This window comes from Larus michahellis, chromosome 1 (genome assembly GCF_964199755.1).
Source record: "Larus michahellis chromosome 1, bLarMic1.1, whole genome shotgun sequence".
NCBI lineage: Eukaryota > Metazoa > Chordata > Aves > Charadriiformes > Laridae > Larus > Larus michahellis.
The window spans coordinates 74,635,336-74,659,755 of record NC_133896.1 but is presented as its reverse complement, the minus strand read 5'-3'; the positions used below and the strand labels follow the sequence as shown (position 1 = coordinate 74,659,755).

The 24,420-nt window shown below is 44.7% G+C and overlaps 1 protein-coding gene across 1 annotated transcript in view; it reads left to right on the top strand.

Annotated features, from left to right (window-relative positions):
• The window catches only part of LMNTD1 (lamin tail domain containing 1), a 223,672-nt gene that overhangs the window by 7,037 nt on the left and 192,215 nt on the right, over positions 1 to 24,420 (top strand). The window contains exon 2 of the mRNA XM_074572755.1: positions 18,587 to 18,680. The gene's annotated coding sequence lies outside the window, so the exon portion shown is untranslated. The remainder of the gene's footprint in view (positions 1 to 18,586; positions 18,681 to 24,420) is intronic.

Genomic DNA, 24,420 nt, shown 5'->3' with positions numbered 1-24,420 from the left:
ATTGGAATCTGACGGCGTCCATCTTGCCATTTTATTCCTAAAAACTGGATCTCCTGCGCAGGTCCCTTGACCTTACTTCGCTTTATAGCAAAACCAGCGTTCAGAAGGATTTGGACTATTTTACTCCCTTTCTCAAAAACTTCTTCTGCTGTGTTTCCCCATACAATGATGTCATCAATGTACTGCAGATGTTCTGGAGCTTCACCCTGTTCCAGTGCAGTCTGGATCAGTCCATGGCAAATGGTGGGGCTGTGTTTCCACCCCTGGGGCAGTCGATTCCAGGTGTATTGGACGCCCCTCCAAGTGAAAGCAAACTGTGGCCTGCACTCTGCTGCCAAAGGGATTGAGAAGAATGCATTCGCTATATCAATCGTGGCATACCACTTGGCTGCCTTGGACTCCAGTTCGTACTGGAGTTCTAGCATGTCCGGCACGGCAGCACTCAGCGGTGGCGTGACTTCATTCAGACCACGATAGTCTACAGTTAGCCTCCACTCTCCATTAGATTTTCGCACCGGCCATATGGGACTGTTAAAGGGTGAGCGAGTCTTGCTGATCACTCCTTGAACCTCTAGTTGACGAATCAGCTCATGGATGGGAATCAGAGAGTCTCGGTTAGTGCGATACTGCCGCCGATGCACCGTTGTGGTAGCAATCGGCACCTGTTGTTCTTTGACCCTCAACAACCCCACAACAGAAGAATCCTCCGAGAGACCAGGCAAGGCAGACAACTGTTTAACTTCCTCTGTCTCCAAAGCAGCTATGCCAAAGGCCCAGCGGTACCCTTTTGGGTCCTTAAAATACCCTCTCCTGAGGTAATCTATACCAAGGATGCATGGAGCCTCTGGGCCAGTCACAATGGGATGCTTTTGCCACTCATTCCCAGTTAGGCTCACTTCTGCCTCCAGTACAGTCAACTCTTGGGATCCCCCTGTCACCCCAGAAATACAAATGGGTTCTGCCCCTCTATAGCTTGATGGTATTAAAGTACACTGCGCACCCGTGTCCACTAGAGCCTTATACTCCTGTGGGTCTGATGTGCCAGGCCATCGAATCCACACCGTCCAATAAACCCGGTTGTCCCTTTCCTCCACCTGGCTGGAGGCAGGGCCCCCCTAATACTCGTCATAGTATCCATTACTCACTTCTTGCATAAATGACTTGGAAGTTCCTTCAAGAGGATCAGAAGCAAGATCAGGCCTTCTGCTTTGTCTGGGGAACGGCCCACTGGAAACTGGGGCGGCACTTTTCCTGGAGGGATCCCCTTTTGTGGTTGTCCTTCCTTGCAACTCCTGTACCCGTGTCCGCAGGATTGAAGTAGGTCGTCCATCCCACTTCCTCATGTCCTCTCCGTGGTCCCGCAGGTAGAACCACAGGGTGCCTCGTGGTGTGTACCCTCTGTACTCCCTCTCTTGAGTGGGGAAATGCCTGCTTCTAATAGCTGAGACGCTGGCCCGTGCAGGTGGGGAGTAGAACATATTCTCTTCAAGTTGCTGGACCTTCCGCGACAGTTTCTCCACAGCTGAGACAAGGGGGGAAGAGAGACTTTCTTCATATCGCCGGAGCCGGCCAGCTACCTCATCCACCGTTGGTCCCTCTTCACCTTTCCATTCCATTACTGCCAGGGAGTTGGCATATGACGATGGTGCGCTCCGTACAAACTTCCGCCACATGGGCCTTGTGCATCGCACCTCATCAGGGTCTGTGGGTAAGTCGGCATTGTCCAAGTCATAATAAATCATCTCCCGCACGGCTAATTCTCTCAGGTACTGGATACCTCTTTCCATGGTAGTCCACTTGCTTGGCTGACATACAACATCCTCACTGAAGGGGTACCTCTCCCTCACGCCTAACAGGAGTCGTTTCCAGAGGCTGAGGGCTTGGGTCTTTTTCCCAATTGCCTTGTCAATGCCGCCTTCCCTAGACAGGGATCCCAGCTGCCTGGCCTCCCTACCCTCTAATTCCAGGCTACTGGCCCCATTATCCCAGCACCGGAGCAGCCAGGTGACAATGTGCTCGCCTGAAAGTCGGCTGAAATCTTTTCGCATATCCCGCAGCTCACTCAAGGATAGGGATCGAGTAATTATCTCTGGTTCTGCCTCTTCCTCCTGCTCTCGTGATGGCCCTGGTTCATCATCATCTCTTACTAAGCGAACTGATTTCTTTGTGTACTTCTTCTTCTGTATGGGGGCAACTGATACCGGCACGGGTTGGTTCTCTGGTTCAGTGGTAGTGTCTGCCGCAGGGGCTGCAGCAGCCGCAGGGGCCGCCGCAGGGGCTGCAGCAGCCGCAGGGGCCGCCGCAGGGGCCGCCGCAGGGGCTGCCGCAGCCGCAGGGGCCGCCGGTCTGGTTTCCATCTCTTCCCCTTGAGGGTGCTGCATAATTCTGAGCAGTGCCTGGTAGATACTGGCCAGGGCCCAGCACAGCGCGGTGAGTTGTGCCTCTCTAGAATAGCCACAACATTTTCCCTTCAAATATTCTACCACTTTATCAGGGTCCTGTAATTGTTCAGGGGTGAAGTCCCAGACCATTGGAGGCGAGTAGTTCTCTAGGTACCTGCCCATGCTCTCCCACATGCCATGCCACCCCTGACTATCCAGCCTCGGAGGAGATCTCTGGGTGGTAGTCTTAAATAGTCGCTTAACCCTAAACAAGACCTGGAACGTATTCAGGAGACATAGCACTAGGAACACACTAGTTTGAGTATCCCAAGGATATTCAAGATTCTCAAAAGCTGTCATACCTGACCCGAAGGAGAAAAGGGAGGCAAAAGGGCTGGGGAAACTATTAACAAATTCTGAGAGACGGTGTCCAATGTACGGACAGGACAACAAAACCACATAAACACCCCAAAATAACCATCTGAACAGTGATGTTATCATATCATAAACAGATATCGCACAGGACAGCAGAATGATAATCCTCATCCCTCTTCCAGACATGGTAAACAGCATCGCAGGGAGTACATAAGCCATATAGGAATTTATGTAACACAGCCATGAGAACAAACCAAGCAACATGATGACCAGTTATCTCAACCCTTCGAGCCCCACGTTGGGCGCCAAAAAGGACTGTCGTGGTTTAGCCTCAGATGGCAACAAAGAACCACGTGCCGCTCGCACGTCCCTTCCTAATACAGGAAGGATCGTAAGAAAAGGCAAGACTCTTGGGTTGGGACAAAGGCAGTTTAACAGGACAGTAAAGGGAACAGGCAAACAACAACAACAACACGGACAGGGGAATATACAAACGCGATTACGGAACCGCCGCTCCCCGCCGCTCGCCGACCAGCCGGACCCGGGACGCCCCAGCCCGCTTTTAAGCAGGAACTTCCTGCCCCCTCCCCCGGCAGCTCAGGGTGGGCGTGGCTCACATGGCATGGAATACCAGGAAAAGTTAACCCTATCCCCACCGGAACCAGGACATAGAGACAAGTCAGATAAAGCACCTTAGGCTAGACTGCAGCCCTTTTGGTCTCTGTTCATAGCAGAAAGAAGGCTGGGAGGACCTGAGGGGATCTCCCCACCCGAAAGCACGTCACAGGCTTTCCACATTGCTTCTTCACTGCATCAACAGCATGGGAGGGCTGGGAGAAAGAGAGAGAATGACCCGGGCACGCTACAGGCCAGAAACCTGTGCCCCAGAAAACTGACAGCAGCCGGTCCAGCGTGACATAAATCAGAGCAGCTTCTTGTACTTACAGATAGATCTAGAGGAGCACCTCTACTCTGAAAAGTGGAAGAGACATCAATACTGCCCTTGCACTTTCCGAAGCTGTGCCTCCTGTGGTCCCTGTATTGAGGAGCATCGTGTGGAGTATTGCTCACTGCATTGTGTGCTCTCCTTTCCACAGCATCAAAATGCCCCAGCATAGAACTGCCAGGGTAGCGTGGACTGGTGGCACTGCTGCAGTGTCGCTGGGGCAGGAACTGATGGCCCCAGGTTGGGCTGAAATCATAGAATCATAGAATTGCCTAGGTTGGAAGGGACCTTTTAGATCATCTAGTCCAACCAACAACATAACTCTGACAAAAACCATCACTAAACCATATCTCTGTATCTCATATCTCCATGTCTAAACGGTGTGCTGGGCTGTGGGCAGAGTGATGGGAGCCCTGGGGGACGCTGGGCAGGGGCAGTCATGGCTGGCAGTGCTCTCAGGGACCTGACAAAAATTGATTTGGGCAGGCCCTCAGGTTTGCATTCATCATTTATGAATTTATCTACCAAACCAAATATTCTGTGGTAGATATTCATGGATGAGCCTCACTCACTTACTTAGGAGCACGTATGCCAATGGAGCTCAGTATAGCACACAAACCCTGGATAAATGCATAAAGTAATCATGGTCACTGCGTCAAGTAGCCCTTTTTACAGACATCTAAAAATAGCAGTGAGTAAACCAAACTGCCTTGAGTTAACACAATGTCCGGAGTTGTCCTTGCACACACTGTGGTTAAAACAGTTCTCAGCTCTTGGAAGTCAGTGGTCGGACACTTCTTTAAAACATTTTGAAGTTAATAATGTTCTTTATCCTCAAAGAAGGCCTACTTAATTGCAAGTTGACTTTGCTGTACAGTCGTTTTAACACCTACATGTACTATCTCATCTGATCAAATCCTAAGTCACTTTGCAGGCAAGGATTGGCTTAAACACTGATGCAGCAGTCTCCCTGTCTAGAATAATTATTTTGGAGGCAAAGCAGCCCAAGAGTCAACCCATCCACCAATGAGGGTGGGTAACTTTGGGTAATTTTTTGTTACTTGGGGAAAATAGATAATGATTACCAATGTGAGTGTCTGCTGCTTATTAAAAATAAATTCCATTTGTCTTTCTGTCCCATTCAAGAACTGTCTAAAATTCTTGTACTACAAAAGGGTAACTGATGTGGGATGCAGAGTGTTCCTATTTTTAGCTTCGTAGCTATACTTGCCAATCTTTGAAGTGCATTGATACAAACCAGAAACAGCCGGATCTTCAGTCAGCAAAATGGGACAGATAGGTGGCGTGTAGTCATTGAATTAAGAAGCTTCATTGCTGCCCATAATCACTGATTGGGTATTATCTAATGGCAGAAGAAGAGATATTGTTAACATCTGACGGTTTCAATTTCAAGTATTTTTAGGAGATACATCAATTGAAGCAGTGATTAGACAGAAGTGGACCAAAACCATCAGTTGATTGCTTTTAGACATTACAATCTCATTTTAAAATGAATGAAAACAAGTCTATAAATTTATTCAGCTGTAATTTCACTCTGCTCATATGTTACGATCTTGCTCTGTTTTGCAAACATCAAAGGGAATTGGTTTATGATGTCAAATGACCATCATTCTTTTCTCCCCCACATGAATAATTCCTGTAGTTGATTTCTACTGGGAAAGAGAAATACCTTTTATTTCTGTTATGTGCCTAGTCACAGGTCACAGTTTAGAGCAATTAGCTGCATTTAGCATACTTCAGATTATTTTCTATTCTTCTGACAGGTCAAGGGAAGTAGCCCAGCAAGATCGGTTTTGAAAGAGACATTATGAACATGTCCAAAGCGGTGAATACAGCTGGGCTCAAGTGCTTCATTTCCAAGGTCTTTGTTTTGGTAGGAAATGATGATTGAGACTAATGCCCGTACACATTCATCAAGATGGGTATTTTCTTGACTGCCTATTCAAACAATGCCTCTGACACTGTTTCCGGTTAGCATCCCCAAGGCTTACAGCAGATGTTTGTTTGATGGCCTCTCATCTCCACTGTTATTTGGAAAGTCCATTTGGAAGTAATAGCTCTATTACAAACCAGAGTAAGCAGAGGCAACATCATCAGAATCATTTACCCTGGGCAATCCAAATGAAATCCCTGGGGGAAAAGAGCATCTAACCACCACATCCATTAAAACTATTTTGGGAAAGTGCTATGAAATAAATGTGTTCGTGTTCTGAAGATCCCTTTGTCTCTCCTTCCCAACACTACTAATAGGTTTTCAGTGCTGCTGGGTGTCCGAACATGCAAACACTGTATGTTCTTAATGTTGTGTAGTCGTAGCCATTGCTGTGATGTTTCATTCAGTAAGGCTACTTTTCTGTGTTGGAATAGAAAAGCAGTTTAAAACATGATTAGGTTTGTCTGTTTTTACTGGTCTGTTAAGGCAGCCCTGGGTTCCTCACTCTTTTCAGAGCCTCCACTGTGCCTGAAACTGAAGCTAGTAACAACTGTGTTTAAACAAGGATTTAATAAGCAGAGGTCTGGCACGGTTTCCTTGACCAACATGAAAAAGAGATTTTAGGTACCATCAACTCTTCATTTTATTCAATGTCTGAGTCACTGGCTCAAGCAAAATAGTGATTTAACCTTGACATAGCTCAGTTTAATCTTATCTTTGTAAGTGATGGCAAAATGGTTCAGCATGGGACTTTAATGTGCTTTCAACACAACTTGACCTTGTCTCCACCTGTGTGACCAACCTGCCCTGTGAAAGTCAGGATGCTGTCAGCTGGACTACGACTTCAGCGTAACTGTACTACCATGAGAGAGTTGATCTGTAACAGTATTTGGCTCCTATATGCTGCCTTTCAGCCGAAGTGTTTTTCTATGATGAGTAAGAGTCACTAGGGCTAGTCAAAGATTTGCTTTCTTATTGTTACAATTTTTTTCACAGAACTAAAATAAGGTTTTAGGAAGAAACATAGTTTTTATTTTTCCATTGGACTTCATTGAAAAGCTTTAGTTTTCATTGCCAAAAATGAGAAGAAAAAAAATCTGGCTTGTGTGATTTTTTATTGCAAACAGCCAAAACATTTATACAAAAATAGGAATTTTCTTGCAAACAGCATCTGTTCTACCCAAGGCTTCTTTTTGACTTCATAAGCTTTCAGGCAGCTCTAATTTTTATCCCTGCCATATCATTAAGGCATCTGAGGTTCAGACAAATGAGGTGATTTGCCCTGGGTGCCCCAATAGGCTGGTGGCAGAGCCCAGAAGAGTCCTGTTCCCTGACACCCACTCTCATGCCTGAGCCTGTTCTCCATTTCCATCCCTCTGCAGGAACAAAAACATTCATCAGTGCTCCCGAGACAGCTCTAATATTGGGAATAGTCCTTATTCTCAGAATAGAGAACTGGCCTGTTGATATTATATCTGCTGATAAATGCTGACGTTCTTTGGATTTAAGCATCCTCTGGAAAGACTCTGCTGCAGACTGAGGCATTGTGACTGTGAGGAATATTATTTAGGGTCATATGTCTTTCTTCTGCTACTGTCTACTGAACACTTCCTTTAAGAAGGGATACAAAGGAGAGGGAAATGTAAATTGTGTTACTGAAGCCTAAGTATTCCCCTGTCAGATAAATGGCACTTAGCAATCAGAGTCTTTGCTACACTAACAGTCACTGGACATTTTAAACAGTGGTTAGGCTTAATTGGAATACGTCATGCTTCAGTACCTATGTAAACATTAGACCCTATCTGTCTATTGTATAAATTTCTGCTTTGGGAGCACCAGGAAGGGTCTGTTTTCATAAATAGCTGCTGCTTCTTTACCTACTACTCCAGATTTTCCATAGAAGTGTATTTTGTGCTTTGAGATGATTTATTGCTGTGGCTTCCTCGACCTCATTTGAATCAGGATTTAAATAATTGGATTTCCAATCTTTCCTTCTTATTTGTACTGCTGTTATATGCAAGCAGCTTTTGTAGGACATGGGGCTTGTTATAGCCGGAAAAGAACATATTTTGAACGTGATACTCTCCAATTTAGCAAATAGTGTTAATTTACTAGGATTATATTCTTGGATGGTCAGTGATTAGTGAATGCATCTGGGGAAAGGTGAGTGCTTCAGTAAACTGAGACAGTAGTTCTTAACGTGTATGTTTTTAGTGTTACTTGCCAGCAAGCTGTGTCAGCTCCTTCTTGTATATAAACCAATATATACAAGGTAATACATATTTTTAATGCTTTTGCCTCAGGAATATTGACTAAAGACTTTCCTTTCTCTTTGACTGGTAATTTGTATATATATTTTTTCCAGATTACAAGGCTTGTTATTTCCGTCTCTTCTTGGTTTATTGAAGAACTGAGAGAAGCAAAGCTTCAAGTGTCTGTACCATGTTCAAATGTCATGGATTAATTTCATTAACATTTGCAAGGATAACTTTAATCTGATATTGATCAGATCAGTAGGATTCTAGGTACCACAGAAGAAAATGTATTGCAGGGATTAGCATGACTATATGGAAATCATAGAATCATAGAATGGTTAGAGTTGACAGGGACCTTAAACATCATCTAGTTCCAACGCCCCTGCCCTGGGCAGGGACACCAATCACTAGACCAGGTTGCTCAAAGCCTCATCCAGCCTGGCCGTGAACACTTCAAGAAATGGAGCATCCACAGCTTCTCTGGGCAGCCTGTTCCAGTGCCTCACCACCCTCACAGTAAAGAATTTCTTCCTAATATCTAAGATAAACCTACCCTCTTTTAGTTTGAAACCATTACCCCTCATCCTATCACTACACTCCCTAATAAAGAGTCCCTCCCCATCTTTCCTGTAGGCCCCCTTTAGGTACTGGAAGGCTGCTATAATGTCTCCCTGGAGCCTTCTCTTCTCCAGGTCGAACAACCGCAACTCTCGCAGCCCGTTTTCATAGGAGAGGCACTCCAGCCGTCTCATCATCTTTGTGGCCCTCCTCTGGACTCGCTGTGACACGTCCACGTCCTTCTTATGTTGGGGGCTCCGGAGCTGGACACAATATTCCAGGTGGGGTCTCACAAGAGTGGAGTAGAAGAGCAGAATCACCTCCCTCAACCTGCTGGCCATGCTTCTTTTGATGCAGTTGGCTTTCTGGGCTGCAAGTGTCACCAACAGATGTTCTTCTTTGCTCAGATCTGATGCTGTTATTACTTGATGAGGTGGGACCTTAGAAGAAATGTGAGGAACCAGGTTCTACTGCACGTTGTTAGGAACAACAAGGGGGCAAGTGGTCAGCTCCCAGCAAAGGCGGCACAGGTCAATTGTTGCTATCGTCTCCTTTCCGAGAGTGGCTTCTTTAGCTAGCTATAACTTCCTATTTGGTCTAGACTCTTAAAGTTCATGTTTGTTCCCTTTTCTCTTAGGAAATGCCTTTGAAGCTATCCACAAACTCTAAAATTCTTCTGTGCTTTCTCAGCCAATTTAAAGTGATTGGAGAAAGGAAAAAGAAAAGGTAGCAACCTAGTAATCCTGGAGGTGTATTGAGAGACTGTAATCTGGACTGTAGTCATCCATCCTCCCTGCGGTCCCTGACAACATGCTATTGAATTAGCACAATGTATGTACCAAGTGCAATGACAAATAATGAGGTCTCATGCTGAATTCATAAACAATCACAGAGAAGCCTCCAGGTTGTTCCCAGTACCAATATACATTATGCAAGCTAATATTCTGTAGTGTAATTGCACATCATAGACCTTCCCTGTAGACCATATTGCCTAGATCTGCTTGGTTTTTCTTTAAAAATACATACTATGGATTTAGGTTCTTGTAGCATAACAGATACTCCTCCTCAGGCCTTGTAAATGCAAGAGCTGGAAATGAACGCTGGTTTGAGACATACAACCTTCAACAATATTTTTCCTGTCCCCTTGGCTCTCCTCGTCCTAATGGTCGGATCTTAGGCTTTGTTTGGACATCTTTGCAGCATCTTTTCCTGGGGACCCATGAGCCTGCAGTAAGGGAGCACCTGGATAGCACAGAAAATCTCAGGAGCTTGTGTGTCCTCTCAGCCCCGGGACTGATCTTCGCAGCTGGTTCTGGGAGGAGAGGCTGGGCAAGAGCAGGGGATGTGGTCTGTGATCTTCAGGCAAGACCTGCTGTATTCTGAAGCTAAATGCAGTGGTCAATACACTGGTAATTACACCGACACATAGACATGGGATCAAAGTGAAGTTTGAGGAAAATAAAGATACACATGGATTTATACTATCTATCTTGCTAATCAGCTAGCCCGAATAAAGTATAGCTTAAAAAATGCCTTTAGCTCGGTCAGGGCCTAACATGGTGACAAGCTCTTTCAGGTGAGAATAACCAGGAGAACTTGGTAAGAATATGCTATGCTGGACTGGGTTGGGTGAAGTTGTTTTTTTTTTTTCTTTTTTTGCTTTATTTTTAATGATGATAGATTGTCTAGTCAATATCATCACCTCTTTTGGAAGGCATTTATAATGGTCAATGTCAATATTTATGACGAAATAAAGCACTCTAAAATTTATTCATAGTCACTGAGACTATTTTTCACTCAGCATTAATGCACTGAGTGCAGAATACAGTCAGATATGTTAGCCAAGAATAAGCTCAGGCCCCAGTGTAGAGCAAAGGATGTTTAATGTATCTTGACAGTCATTAAGTAGTTGGTAAAGGACTGGCAATGAATCCATTATTCTCCTTATGAATCAATTCCTATTTATAGCAAACTATCAAAAATTCCACATTATAATATGGAGATTGAGATCTTACATAATGGTTCTTTCACCAGAGGCAGCCATGAAAGGACCGGTGAGACTAGAACAAATTACAGTTAATGATAGACTCTTTCTCAGAGAATTAAACACTTTAATTGGTCAATCAGGTTGGGCATTTGAGAAAGAGAGACTTGCAATTATGTGAAAGCCTGCCTACTGTACTTTGGCAGCTTTATGGGCCTCTGGCAATTTTTCATCAGGATTTAGATTTGTCATCATGTTCTAATGCTCATAGCTACACCTAGCCAAGAATAAGAGCTGTTTCTTGACCTCTTGGGTTTTGGGGTTCCTTTGGAGGAATGAAGTTCTTGGATCAAGATTTTCGTACTGATACACTGCTGTGTTGGGGTGCAATTCACACGTGACATCTATGTATCAGCTAAAGTGTCTTTTGCAGGCTTAAGTGAGATGTGATACCCAGACCTTTCCGCTTAAGGGTGAATTTCACCCCCTTAAACATCACAATAACTCCATATAATGCCTGCCTTACATGTTTGGTTTGTAATTTGTTCAGAGAAGAGTTTATCTCTTAATGAGTGTTTTACCAGCCTGCTCACTGCACCGCCTGGTTCCTGGTAGAAGCTTTGAGGTGCTAATGTTTTGTCGCAACTGCTTTTAACAGTCTGTCTTACATCATCTGTAACAAAGCACCATTGTACAGGTTTCTGGGTGTCCCACATGAATCAATGAGTTGGAGCAGCTGTTCTACATCAGCAAAAGCTCTGCTTTCTCTCCTCTGGAGAGTCTCATATTAGAAGTGAGGTAGGATTGTGTTCAAAGTGAAACAAGACCCTACCTTGCAGCAGAGAGCTGTTCTTGCTTGATGGTTGTATGGAACATAATGTGCTTTAGGTATGGCTAGTTACTGCTACAAATGATTTCATTACATTACTGCAAGTTCATATTGCAGGCTTTGTGTTGTGCTTATTCAATGAGCTTAATAAATGAACTTTCGAAGTGCTGGAGACAGCTAGCCTTTCCCCACATGGGAAGGAAGAGCAAGAGTGGATCACTTCAGGGATACCACAGAGGTCTCTGAGCTGAGTTAAGCAGTCTCTCATCCTGAGTGTGGGTGACAGACCAGTCTGCAGTCTTGGATCAGGGGGCATAGGACTGTTTTGGGCCAAGCATGTGAAGGCTGCAGCAAGGTGATGCAAATAGAAGATAAAACTGTATAGTTTGGATAGTTTAGACGTCAGGAGAGAAAGGGGAGCTAGTGAAACACTGGAACAGGTTGCCCAGAGAGGTGGTGGAGGCCCCATCCCTGGAAACATTCAAGGTCAGGTTGGATGGGGCTCTGAGCAACCTGATGTAGTTGAAGATGTCCCTGCACATTGCAGGGGGTTTGGACTAGATGACCTTTAAAGGTCCCTTCCAACCCAACACATTCTATGATTCTATGATCCTATGATCTTCTGCCTCATCAGAGAGACTTGCCATTGCAGGACCAGGTCTGAGGCACTGTGAAAGCAACAGCTGATGGCTTAGTAGCTTAGCTTCGCTAAGTTATCCTCTAGGATTGATGAATGGTCACATAACTTCACTTCCCCCAGGCAGATGAATCTTTCATCCAGTGCTCGCCATTTAGAAGATGAGGTGGTTGCCAGTCCTCACAAAAAGCCATTACCTGTCACAAGCGGCAAGAGGAGAGGAGCGATTAGCAGCAACAACAAAACCCCAGAGGAAATCATGTACTGAACCAGGTTTGTTCTCTGCTGCCTTTTACAGAGGAGCCATTTTTCCTAAGGAAAACCTTTCCACCTCCTAAGGAGAAGTCACTTCTCTTAGCTAATCAGAGCAGTGATGAGGGCAGGCCCTTCCTGAACCCGCAGCCCCTCATGGCGAGAGGACACCCTGGGGTGCAGTGGGCTCAGCCGGGGTCCATCCACGGGGCCAGGGCAGGTCCTGGTCGGTGGGCACAGGGACAGGCAGGGGCCGGCCTGTGATGCAGCTGCAGCATGGCGACGGTCAGGCCTGGGGTGGTAGCCCCCGGTAAACAGCACCTCTCAGGGAGCAGGAGGGGCTTTTTGCTAAATGGTGTCCCTAGGCATGAGAAAAATTTCCAGGCCATTACTAGATAAAGCTGGGGTTTTTTTGCATATACAGAGCGGAGGAGCTCAGCACTGGAGCTCTGGCGAGCCATGAAGAGGTGAGGCACCTGCAACTGCTCTCAGTGCAGGAGGAGGGAAACCTGTGTAGGCCGAGGGCACCAAGGGGACCCTCCATGCTGCTGGGTCTTGCCAGGAAAGAGCTTAAGCAGCGCAACAGGCACATCGTGATGCCTCGAAGAAGGTAAGAAATGAAGCTGGGTTTTCAGAAAAAGGCACATGGGTTTCTTATGTCTGGGGTGTTCACAGAAAGCCGCTAACAGGCAAGGCTCCATCAAGTGTGGGACGCTCAGCTTCCTCTCGTGTGTGCTTGGCACCTCCTGGGCTTGATAATAGCCTTGGACATAAATTACTGCTCGCTGTCATCGGGGCGGTGAGGAGGGGTGTCCCCGGCTCTGTGTGAGGGTGGATCCTACGCACCCCATGGCACAGGGAGACATTTTTCTGCAGCTGGTGCTTACAGGAGGTGGCAGCGCCTGTGTCGGGGGCTGGCCAGGGTTCAGGCATCAGCTCGTCAGCGCCAAAACAGAAGAAACACTGGCTAGCTAAAAAGCCCCCTTTCTGCTCTTGCCCCGGACCCTTTGTCAGCCATGCTGCCATGGCATCCATCCGCTGCCCTTAAATACCAGCTGGCTGGCTGGCTGCCAACAGAGCAACCCGAGCAACCAGAGCCTGGGCCTAATGCACTCCTCACCAAGTGTATAGGCTCCATTTTATTTGCATGGCTGTGCAAACAGCACCTATGCCAGTGTGAGGGCATTTGACCTTTAAAGAGACGTCTTCCTGTTTGGCTGCTCAGGTAGCAGTGAATTCTGCTGCCTGGGACGAGAGGCCACGGTCTGGGAGAGGGGCCGACAAAGCTGCCGTGGGGGACAGAGACAGGGGAGGACGCAAAGAGAAGTCTCTGAAAGGCACATTTACTCTTCCTTCTCACCCTGGGAGCGTGAGAGGGTAGCTACCCCTCCTGAAGAAGGAATCCCTCTCCTCTGACTCATCCCAGACAGCAGCTACAGCTGCCCAATACACGTGGAGCCCTCTCTGGCTGTGGGCAGCAGCAGGCATCAGCCTGGCATGGCAAACAGTGGGCAGTAGGACCATGCCGTTGCCCCCAGCAGTCTGCTGCGTCACGTAAACGTCTGCTTTGCTTGTGCCTTTAACTCGAGTCAGCAGCTCCTTTGGGAGCCCAGGTTTGCTTAGGTATAAAAGAGTTTGTTGAAATTCACTGCAGCTTATTCACTGAATGTATTATAAATATTATTAAATTAAATGTAAATGCCTTTGAAGTGCAAATACGGTCCAGGGTTTTTCTCTCTTTTGCTCTGCTTAGGTGTACAAGATAGGGGAGCTGACTCACGGTAGGGTTCTCAGGACTCTCCAGGCTTTTACTGTTCTGGCATTTACTACCCATAACTACACTTCTCATATTCAGATGACAAATTGACCCTGCACCAGGGGAGCTCATGTTTATTCAAAATATCCTAGCCTTGCTTACCATTGTGACAAATCTATACCTAAGGCTTGCTGCCAGCTTGAAAGTCTGGATCCTGATCAGCAACCTTTGATGAGAATCAGTTCAATATAACTTGCTATATTAGCAGATGAAGTGGGAATGAGCCCCAGGGAGATGAAAAGCCAGCAGAGCTTCTGTTAAGTTAGACAAAACTGCTGCCTTCATGTATGCATTTGCACGAGCAATAGCTTTTTGGTGCACTGGGCCTTCACCTTCTGTCCTTCCTCTATAGAGAGGCGTATGTGACCCAACAACTGACCTTTTGGCTTTGCCTATTAGAAAGACATATTACTACTGTCCCTTAGGATAAGTTTGAGAAGAACTTATTTTTCCCTGTAAAACATGAGTACTTCTGTGGACTTTAAAAAATATTCTTTGTTGAATGGTTCTGTCTTCAGAAAGTACAGGGACACCCACAAAATCGTGCTGGTCTCAGCTTCATACTGTGTTAGAAAATGAAGGGGTGTCCAGGTGAATTGTTTTCAGAGGTCCCACATGTTTTGAACTTGTCCTCCTCACTGTACTTGTCTCTTCTCATCCCTTTTTGCTATTTATTCACTGTTCTTCCTGCCCAGCTGGGAGCCAGTTCCCCACAGATGTCCTGTGCCATGCAATGGCCCTGCTAAAGAAAATGTTTATTGTCTTCTCCTTCCCCACTGTGGCAAGCAGGAAGTTTGGCAGATGACGTTTCCTGTCAGGAAGGCGACGTGGGGCATAAGAATCTCTGCTATCTCAAAAAACTCACCAAGCAATGCAATTCAACATGAAACTACTTTGGTGTGAGCGACTACAATTGTTATTCGTAGCTTAGTCTCACATTTGCGTTGTTATCTAGGAACCAAATAGTCACATATCTGTCCCATGTAAGATATGTGATTGCCTTGCAAGCTGGAAAGTCAATTTAAATTGAAGGCCCCAGTTAATAATGTACAAGATAATCAGTTTCACATAGCTGTTCTCAAAGATATTAAGGAAAGTATCAAAGAAATACAAATACCATGTGACATGATTAGCATCATACAGAAGCATTTAGGATCAACATAGTGTCTTTTGTATCTCCCTGGTAATTATTACCATGTTTCCCTGGTTTAATTACATTTATACCTGTAAGATTACAAGATAATTATGCTTGAATTTATTACAGGAAACTAGAAATTGCATGGTTTGTTAACAACAGACAAGCAGAGTATAATTGGCCAACACGACATGGTTATTTGTGCAACATCTGAACACATGTATTATTACTTCAAAGACCCAAGATTGCTGTGTGAGAGGCAAGCGTGAAGCCTAGCCAGTTTAGCACCTGGTAATAGGAAAGCAAAACACCAAGGAAAACACTGCATTGTAAAGCAAACTGGCAGTTCTCCAGGGCTGGAAGCAAAATCTTAAAAATTAGGTTTTAGCAATGTAGCAATTTACTACACCCTATTTCCCCTTCTGTTTGTGACTTTTTGTCTTTCCTGTGCTGGAACACCAGGAAGCATTTTTACCTATTGCATGTGTTGTAGGAGCAGCTTGACTAAAAATTGTCTTCTGTGATTGTAGCAGACTGGACTTTGATGACCTTAGCAGTTTCTATGTTAAGCAGAGGGAGGAAGAACACCTTGGTTTTTGGTTTCAGTTCAGGGAAGATAAGGCATCCTGATGGATAGAGCTCAGGGCAGAAAGTGAGAGGACTTGCATATTATTCTTTTCCCTGCTCCTACAGGTATTGCTCTTTGACTCCTGGAGACAGATGCTATCTCTTTACTGAGACCCTGCCTAGCACATTGTATCTCCAAACTCAGTTAAGCCTTCTAAGCACTGGCAAAACATGTAAACATTAATAATGATATAGTGGAAATGGTTCCAGTCAGTGATGGAGATGGTATTCTCAATTAATTTGCAGTAACAGCGAACTGTATACTTCAGGGCTGCATCCTTCAGGCATTGATCAGGCAGGTTTTGCTCTGGAGTCAAGGGGCATTTAGTCTGAGTGACATGTGGAGAATTCAGCTTAGTTCCTGTTGAGTCAACAGCGCTGGTGTGACACAAAATGTCACTCATCCAAGACTCCGGCCATCACCTGAGATGGAACAGCAGCAGCCTTGGCTTGGAGTTGCCTTGTAACTATTCTGCATTTCTAGGTAAATATAAAATTATCTCAGCTTGGCTTTTTTGTTCCTTGCATACTTTTTTTAAAAAAAAAAAAAAAGGAACGAAAAGAACAGAGAAAAAGCTTCATGAAGCTCATAAGCCTTCTCCTTGCCAACAAGCCATCAGGAGTTGCCTCCAGGTATCACTGTTTGCTGAATGTCCTGGGACTTCAAGAACATTGAGCAGGGTGTTGAAGTATCCAGTGTCAGCATAACCCCAGGCATTTCTACACATCCTCAACTCTCTACAGACATCAGATGTCAATATACCCTGGTGTTTTGTGTGTAACAACAGCAATTTGAGTGCGTGATGGCACTGCAGCAGTTATAAATAATTATTTTCACACTGACAATGTTTCATTTCATCAAGAAACCTTAAAAGAATGTAAAGTATACTTAAGCTCTGTGACAAGCCAACTAGTAGATAAGCGGTGTTACTCCTACCACGAGACAGTTAAGAGTGAGGTAACATGAAAATGAAGAATTTAGTTTGGTATGAATAGAGTGTAATGAATAACAGAAATCAAGAATTCTGAATTCTTTGCTGTAACCTCTCGAGGTGACCAGCCCTTCTGCTAAGTATTCTGCCTTAATATTACCAGTGAAAAACCTACTGCACAACTGTGTAACATCTCGGCCATACAATAAACAAGCAACAGCATGAAAACTCCTTGACCAAGAAAAGGGCAAAGTAGTGAGCTGAATAGCATCAGGGAGCTGCCCACGGGACCTGCTCCATGCAGGGAGGGCAAGCAGAGGGACAAGGGTGACCCCAGGACCACGCGCTCCCCATGCCACAGGGCACAGACCCACTGAATCTGAGCTTTGTGAGCAGAGCAGGGGCAGTGATAGCAACAGGTCCTGTCCTGTGGGTTCAGTGAACCCCAGGGAAAAGCAAGGTCATGTCTGAGGCCAATTGAAACAGCAATTCAAGAACAGGGCTAGAAACAAGTTCTCCTACAACATAGCTCTGTGGAAGAAAAATTATGATTATATATTACAAAGCAGAGATTTTTTTCCAAATGTGTTTGAAGAAACCAGATGCCTTCTGAGAATAACGTTTCCTTATTTGAAAACACTTTTCCCCCTTCAGAAAAAGAAGCATAATAGGGATTTAAGCAAGCCCGACCTAGTGAACTTTATTTACATTTGTAGTGCCTTCAGTATCTGGATCATTCCTTTAGTTAGATATTCTATATAGTAATGCCCTACAATATATGACACAATTGTCTTTTTGCAGTGTGTATTTAACCATGCGAGTGAAATTTTGAAAGATCTTGGGCCAGATTCTGTGATCCTCAGGCTAATGTTTTACATAGCTTTTTTAAAAAAAGTTTCCACTCATTAAAATTAAAAATAAACAAGCAGCAGTTTTTAATCTTCAGTGACAATGTGTGACTTGCTTATACTCTGTCTCTCTCCTACTCAAAGAAAGAAGAGCTTGAGTCTGGTAAGGGAGGACTCTTTTAAGTTCTTGCTGAATCGGGGTTCGGTGTAATTATATTTCTTATCTACACAAAGTTAACACGGGTATCTACCTGGGGCCACCACCCTGCAGCAAGTAGTTTGCTTGCCAGAAGTTGAGCCAGGAAGTCAAAAGCCTCCTCCACAATCAGTCACTTTAGCAAAATTGGGCCCCAGCAGTAGTTTGAAAGACAGGAGGAAAACAATGGCTCATGATCTATTTAGAGTGAAGAAGCGGTTACTAAGAGGGTCCTAAAACAAATAACTATTTTCCTCGCAGCCAAGTGAGTGCTTCCAACAGTCTTGTTAAGAAACAAAGAAGGGAGGATCTAAGTCTGTTTGCGCCCACTTGGTTTGTCTTTGTCTCTTGGAAAGGTCAACTTGGTGCATTTTGAAAGAACAACAAAAACTGCTGCTTTTCTGTCACATCTGTTCTATAAATAATCAAAACTAACCTACAGGCTAGCAGACATGTATTGGGTATGTAGACCCACTAAAGGTTCATAGAAGTCTATGTTGGAGAGCCTTGCTGAGTGAAATCCTGCTTTCACCGAGATCAGTGGCACATGCTGCAAAAGGCACTAGGAGAAGTAGGGAGGCAGGAGTGTGACCAGAGAACGTGTTTGTGCTGATGAATCTGCCCCCTCGCCACTATGGCTGCTACTCAACAGACACCAACTGAGGTAGCAGAGAGACAAAGCAACACTGGCCACACAAAATTGCAGTACCTTCTCTACCCCCACCTCTCGATGCTAGCAATCAGTGACTTCACAACAGTACTCACTGGAACTGATTCACTGTGAAAAAAAGAAAAAAACAACCACACAAAACCAAACAAAGCCAATATCAGTTTATTTCTTCTTATCACCCCAAACAATAGGCACAAGAAAGAGTTTTCACAGCGACTGAAATTACAGGACCAAGTACTGCAACTCCAACACCAGCTGGAAGTTCAAAGACAAAGTTGTTTACAGGTGAGAAAAATAACCTTATCTTTAAAACACGCATCTTCGGTGCCTCTTCATTATGCTATTATTGCCATGGAGCTGACTTTCCTTCAAAAGCAGATTAGCACAGATTTAATGCAACTGAACTGAATAGCCTCTAATGCAACTGAGCTGCAGCAGTGGTGCAAGTGAGCACTTAAATGGCCACACACTTAAATGCTAAGGTACAAGAAACTCCCTACAGTGCACAATTTTGCACTAGCTCTAGGCTTTCCCACCATTTTTGCCTGCTGGACTTTTGTGTTACTGGGACTCAATAAGCTATCTTTGGTGCTGACTGGCTCAAATTAAGCCTTTGTGCCTCATTGCTGTATCAATCACAGCTGCTGATGCTTCCTGGTAGCAATTTTTTTTCCCTCCCTTGTATTTGGCCAGACAATGTTGTCTTTTAGGTAGAGTGGGAAAGCTGAGATCCTGGGTCTGGTCTGGTAGTCTACTTGTGATGTGAAGCTGGCTTCTTTTGAGGTTTTCTCTGTTTGGCCTTAGGTAACTCTTGTGATTTAAGATACTGAATGATTTTTGCCTGGATGTAAAGTTGCTCTTCCTTTGTACTCCATGCAGTTATCTGCAGAGGTATATTTGTCTAGTGAATAGTGTGAGATTGCATGTGCTAACTCTACTCCATTTCACTTCTTAATTTTGTTTGTTGGTGACTTGTTTCAGGTCCTCTAGAAGAGGAATAAATAGCCTTTTAGTAGGTGTGACTCAAAACTTCTTAGCATTATATGTAGAATTCAAATTTGCTTGGGGTACAGGTGCTCTTATTGCAGGAAGGAGGGAAAACTGTCAGGGCTGGAGGAGGTGTTACTCTGTAGATCTAGGCCCTTTCCTCCAAGGGCATTCCTCTAGCTGGCTCTCTGGAGCTCTCAAAGTGCTAAGAAAGCCATGGCTCCATTGGCTGCTGGCTGCCCTAGGCAACCAGCTCTGCCTCTGTGTGAATTTAAGCAAGCTTTTTTACTCTGCAAATTGCTGTGTGAAAGGAAGAAACTGAAACCTCCACTCCTGATGCTTTGACTTTCCTGCCCTAATAAGATGTGAATTTAAAGAGCCTCAGCATGCGCTTCTTCTCAGGAGTAGGTTGTTTTTGGCTGTATCTCTATTAATAAATTGCGTGTCCCAATAGGAACTGACTTAGAGCACAAAATAGCTGTTGCTTAGGACCTGGTATCTACAGCGCATGCATTTTGGGCTACTCTTAGTTTCATCTATCAGACTGAACGTCCATTAGCAAATGGAGCTGATCATTCTGTTTAGTTTCACTTGAAAGAAGTCTGCCATATGGGCTCTCAGCCTCTCTGTCTTATCAACCAAATCACAGGGGGTGGCGGTGATGGGAAGCCTGCTTTTCTGGAATGTATCTTCTGTTCTAACAACATCTAATATAGATCGACCTCCATAGCCAGCATGCAGTATTACTTCCCTGGAGCCCACCTGCTGATGATGGGGAAAATAATGCTGGACTTTGCAATGACTGAGCTTGTAAAAGGTGAAAATCCCTTTTTAACCCATTGATTCAAAATGTCTGTGTGCCTCTGCATCTATAATGGGTTCAAATGCATTGGTTGCTAAGGGAAGAGTGGGTGTTGCATCTGAGGAGAATGATGAGAAAGCAAATTGTTTGAATAACCTGAAGCACAGGCAGGAAAAGCCAATATGTTATCATGGTCATTTCAGTCACTTGCTTTGGAAGGTGTTGTGACTCTTAATTCATTAGTGTTTGCTAAGTGTTTTTAAAATTCTGTGAACAAGTTACTTGAGAGCTGTAGAGATTACTAATGGTCTTATGGTGTAAGCTTTCAGGGATAGATTATTATTTAACTTGCTATAAACTGAGTGCTAGAGCTGTTTCATTAAAGGGTCTGTCAGCACTTAGATTATTAAAATGTGTTTTAATATTAAATCTTGTTCCTGGTGAGCATCATGGGAACACTTCCACCTGGACTGATGGCTTCCCACCCCACCAGGACTGAGGGATGTTTAAGCTCTTGTTAGTTCTGGAACTGCCTCTATCAGTCATAAATGAGCACAACTTCTTCCCTGCTGAGATGATGAGTTTGGGATGTGGTCATTTAACTTACTACAGCTGAGGCACAGGAGCTGGCAGGGTAGGAAGAATGAAAGGGGATGGAGAAGAGAGCTGAGATCACTTGGGATCGCTTTTCTTTCCTTTTTGAAATAAAATATACCCAAGAATGAAAACCTGAGGTCATAAGGAAGTGGAAGAGAGGTCCTTAAAACTTCAGTAAGTCAAGCTGCAGATACTATACCAAAAATAGTGTTCCTGAAAGTATGTTAATTGTGATTGGTATTGCCAGGTTCAGGTTTTCCACGTTTCCTCCTGAAACCTCAGGGTTAATTTTTCTGTTTAGTCTGCTTTTGTTTCTGATGAAACCACTAAAATAACAATTTGGCAACAGAAATCTTTCCTGTGCATGAATTTAAAAAGAACAAGCAAAGCATGAATTAGCATTTGTATTTGAGAGACAGACACTTGAGAGAATGGAGTTAAAGTCACAAGACAAAAAGCCCTTTGTGTGTTTTGGTAGTCACCTTGCTGATCCATAATGACACTCTCGGCACTGACAATGAAAGCCCATCAAAAGGAAAAGGAGTGGTTCTATGTTTAGGTTCCTGGCTTTGTACTCTAGAGACCTGAGTGAGTATTTCTCTCCATCTCTTTAAGCTTATGCAAGCAAGAACAGCTTTGGAGCACAGCTGGGTGAGGAAAAGCCAACTGTGAGGCCATGAGGTCTCATTAATAGGTGAACATTGGTTGCTTCTGCAAGAAATGAAGCTCACGGAAGGCCATGTAGGCCTGAATCCTCACATGAGGCTTTTGTGAGCTGTTTTCAAACACTATTGACATCTCCAGAACAGCTATTAAACTATGGCTCTGCTCTCCCCTTGTGCCTAGATGTTTAGCACAGACTGACTTACGCTGTCGGGACAGGTAGGTTGTGAATGCTTGTGTCCTCTATTTAGTATATCTGTGTTTTCTGTCTAAAAGTGAGATACTCCTTGCCTTAGATGGTTGCTGCTAAGGTGCTTGAATTCTCTGATAATGGTTGTCACTTAGCCTCTTGTCCATCTACACAAGGAACCTGCTGGAGTTGCGCAGCCTTTTGGAAAGTGGGAAGAAAATGCGAGAGTATTTCTTAGGATCATCTTGCCCCAGGGGAAGCCTTTTGTTTTTAAAATAACTTCACTTGCCTTTTTAGCTTACTCTGTCAGAATCTACACACTCTTTCCTTTTATTTATTTTCATTTTTACAGCCATTCACTTTGAGAAGAGACTCTCTATGGGAACAGTGTAAGAGTCATGCCAGTAAGTGCTCAGGGGTTTTTTTGAGGCTTTTTGTGTGTGGTTTGTTTTGTGTGGGATCACTCTATGCACTACAACACTTAAAAATGCACAAGGGGAGATGAGAGCTAAATTTGTTGATTAGGGAACATGTTGCTTTCTAGCATTGGCCGGAAAGGAATCCCTGTTCTGTATGCACATGGCAAAAGAGCTAATGCACAGTAAGAAGTCTTCAACCTTCCCTCAGAGGCATAGGGTATGTGCTAGTGCCAAAAGCAGGACCATTGACTTTAGGTTAATGATCTGAATGGGAACAGCAAAGGCAATGATTAGCATTTGCTGGTTTTAAACCTTGAACAAACACCAGTGATATTAAAAGTACACAGAATGAAGATATCAACAGAAGACTACTGGAGTCTTCCTTCAGACGCGGGAAAGAAGATGAGTCTCTTCTATTCCTCAGTCTTGACTTGTACGTAACTTTGAATAGCCCTGCGTACCTTCTGGGAAATCACTGCTTGTCTGAATGCAGTATGCCTTCATTCTTCTCTTCCATATGTTCTATGGTAAAACTCAGTGCTCCCCAGTAACTGACTTGAGTCCAGGTACATTCAGGAGTAGAAATGGCAACAAGAACATGACTTCAGCCTGTGTGCGGAGTGAAAAAGAAAAAGCTGATTCTTAACAATCTAGTGTTGCAAGTGGGTAGATAAAATGCGACTAGTCTCTTGCAACGCACTGTGTATGGCTGGCTGCTTCCAGAGGAAAGTGGAACACAGAAAAGCATGGGAGTTCTTGGGTGCAATGTCTTTTGTTTGTGCGTGTGTTTCTTCTCCCCTCCTCCTCCCTTCTCTTGTGGATCTGACTCGTAAGAGCTGGCTACAGCACAGGTATGTAACTACTGGCTATGGTACAGGTAAAAGGTTTCCTGTATCATTAGTATAGACCTTTTCCCATAAAGTGTTCCACCTCTCTGTGCCCCTTTCCCCTCTCTCTGCGTCCCTGTTGGCATTTCTATAATACAACACAAAAGCAGAAGCAAAGCTTTCATCCCTGGAGTCTCTACATCATTCTGTTTGGAGACAGAGGTTTAGCTATGAGCGGACAAAGTCTGCTGCTTTATGACCTGTTCGGATGTTTTAGCCTTTCATGGTGAAAGTATGCAAGGTAGTGAGGCTGGGGACTGCCTGTGGGAGACCTCAAAGCTTGGATGGATGTGAAGTGGTTTGGGTAGTGGGGTCAGCTCAAATGAGTTGATGGCAATTGGGGATTTGCTTTAGCTCAGTCAGAATCAGTTCCTGGGTCTATTTGTAAAGCTGTCACCAGCTGTGGACTACTCGCTACTAGAAAGCTGTTGTGGAAAGTTGTTGCCACCACCCTTGAATGGCTGTCAACATGTAGATGCTATGCAGTTGCCTTGTGACGGTATCTTCTAATGTAGGACACTCCAAATCCATGTGCTTACTCTACATAGAGTATGATGAAGTAGAAAGGAGCAATGAGAAATGGAAGTTTCTCAGTGGCAGAAACAAAATCACTTTAGAGGAACGTTATTTAGGGACAGGCTGTGAGTCGGCTGCACCTTCCATGAGGCTTAGTGCAGCACTTGGATTGCATGCGTGCTCGCAGGCGTGAGGGAGGTATGAGCTTGCTGTTATGTCCTTCTGTGGCTGAGGCAGGACAGCCTGATTGCTGGCAATCACAGCCTTTTTTTTTTTTTGCACTGCATGCTCTGCCTCCTGCTCGTCCCATCACAGCAAGAGCAGCCTTGTGCACTCAGACTGCTTCCTATCTGGCAGTTGTTAGTAGCAAGCCCAGTGGACCACAAGCAAAGCAAATAGCAGGGCATGGCTATTTTAACCACCCATGCTATTCTACTGCCCAAGAGAACTGCCTGCTTTCCCTCTGCCTGGGGGGAGCAAAAACCCCTGGCTGCCTGGATGTCTGCCAGTAGGAAGTTTTGGCACCCTCACCAGGTTGACACAATGTCCTGGCTGGTTTGCAGCTGGAGGTGGGGGGTGAGTAGGGCAGGGTGGGATTTGCTTATTTTCTGTCTTTTCATTAGTTGGTTTTCTTGGCTGTTCCTGCACCTATGTAAGCATTTCCTCCCAGTGTTCCCCTGCCTTTTTTGTTTCCCCTGGTGAATTGATGTTGCTCTTATTGAATGATGATGGTTTTTTTTCCCCCTCTTCTTATTTTCGAGCATGAAGTGAGGTGAATTAATGTGTGTGGGAAAAGTGCCAAAGGCAAGAAGTGTTTCCTCTGGCATGAAGGGGACGGTCTCTGCCTATCCTCCTGAAGCCTTCTGTTGCTGGCTGGACTGTTCTTGTGCCAAGGACAAATGAACACAGATGAAAGCACATTAGGCTTTATGTGTGAGGGAGATAGTCACAGCTGAAGATGCAT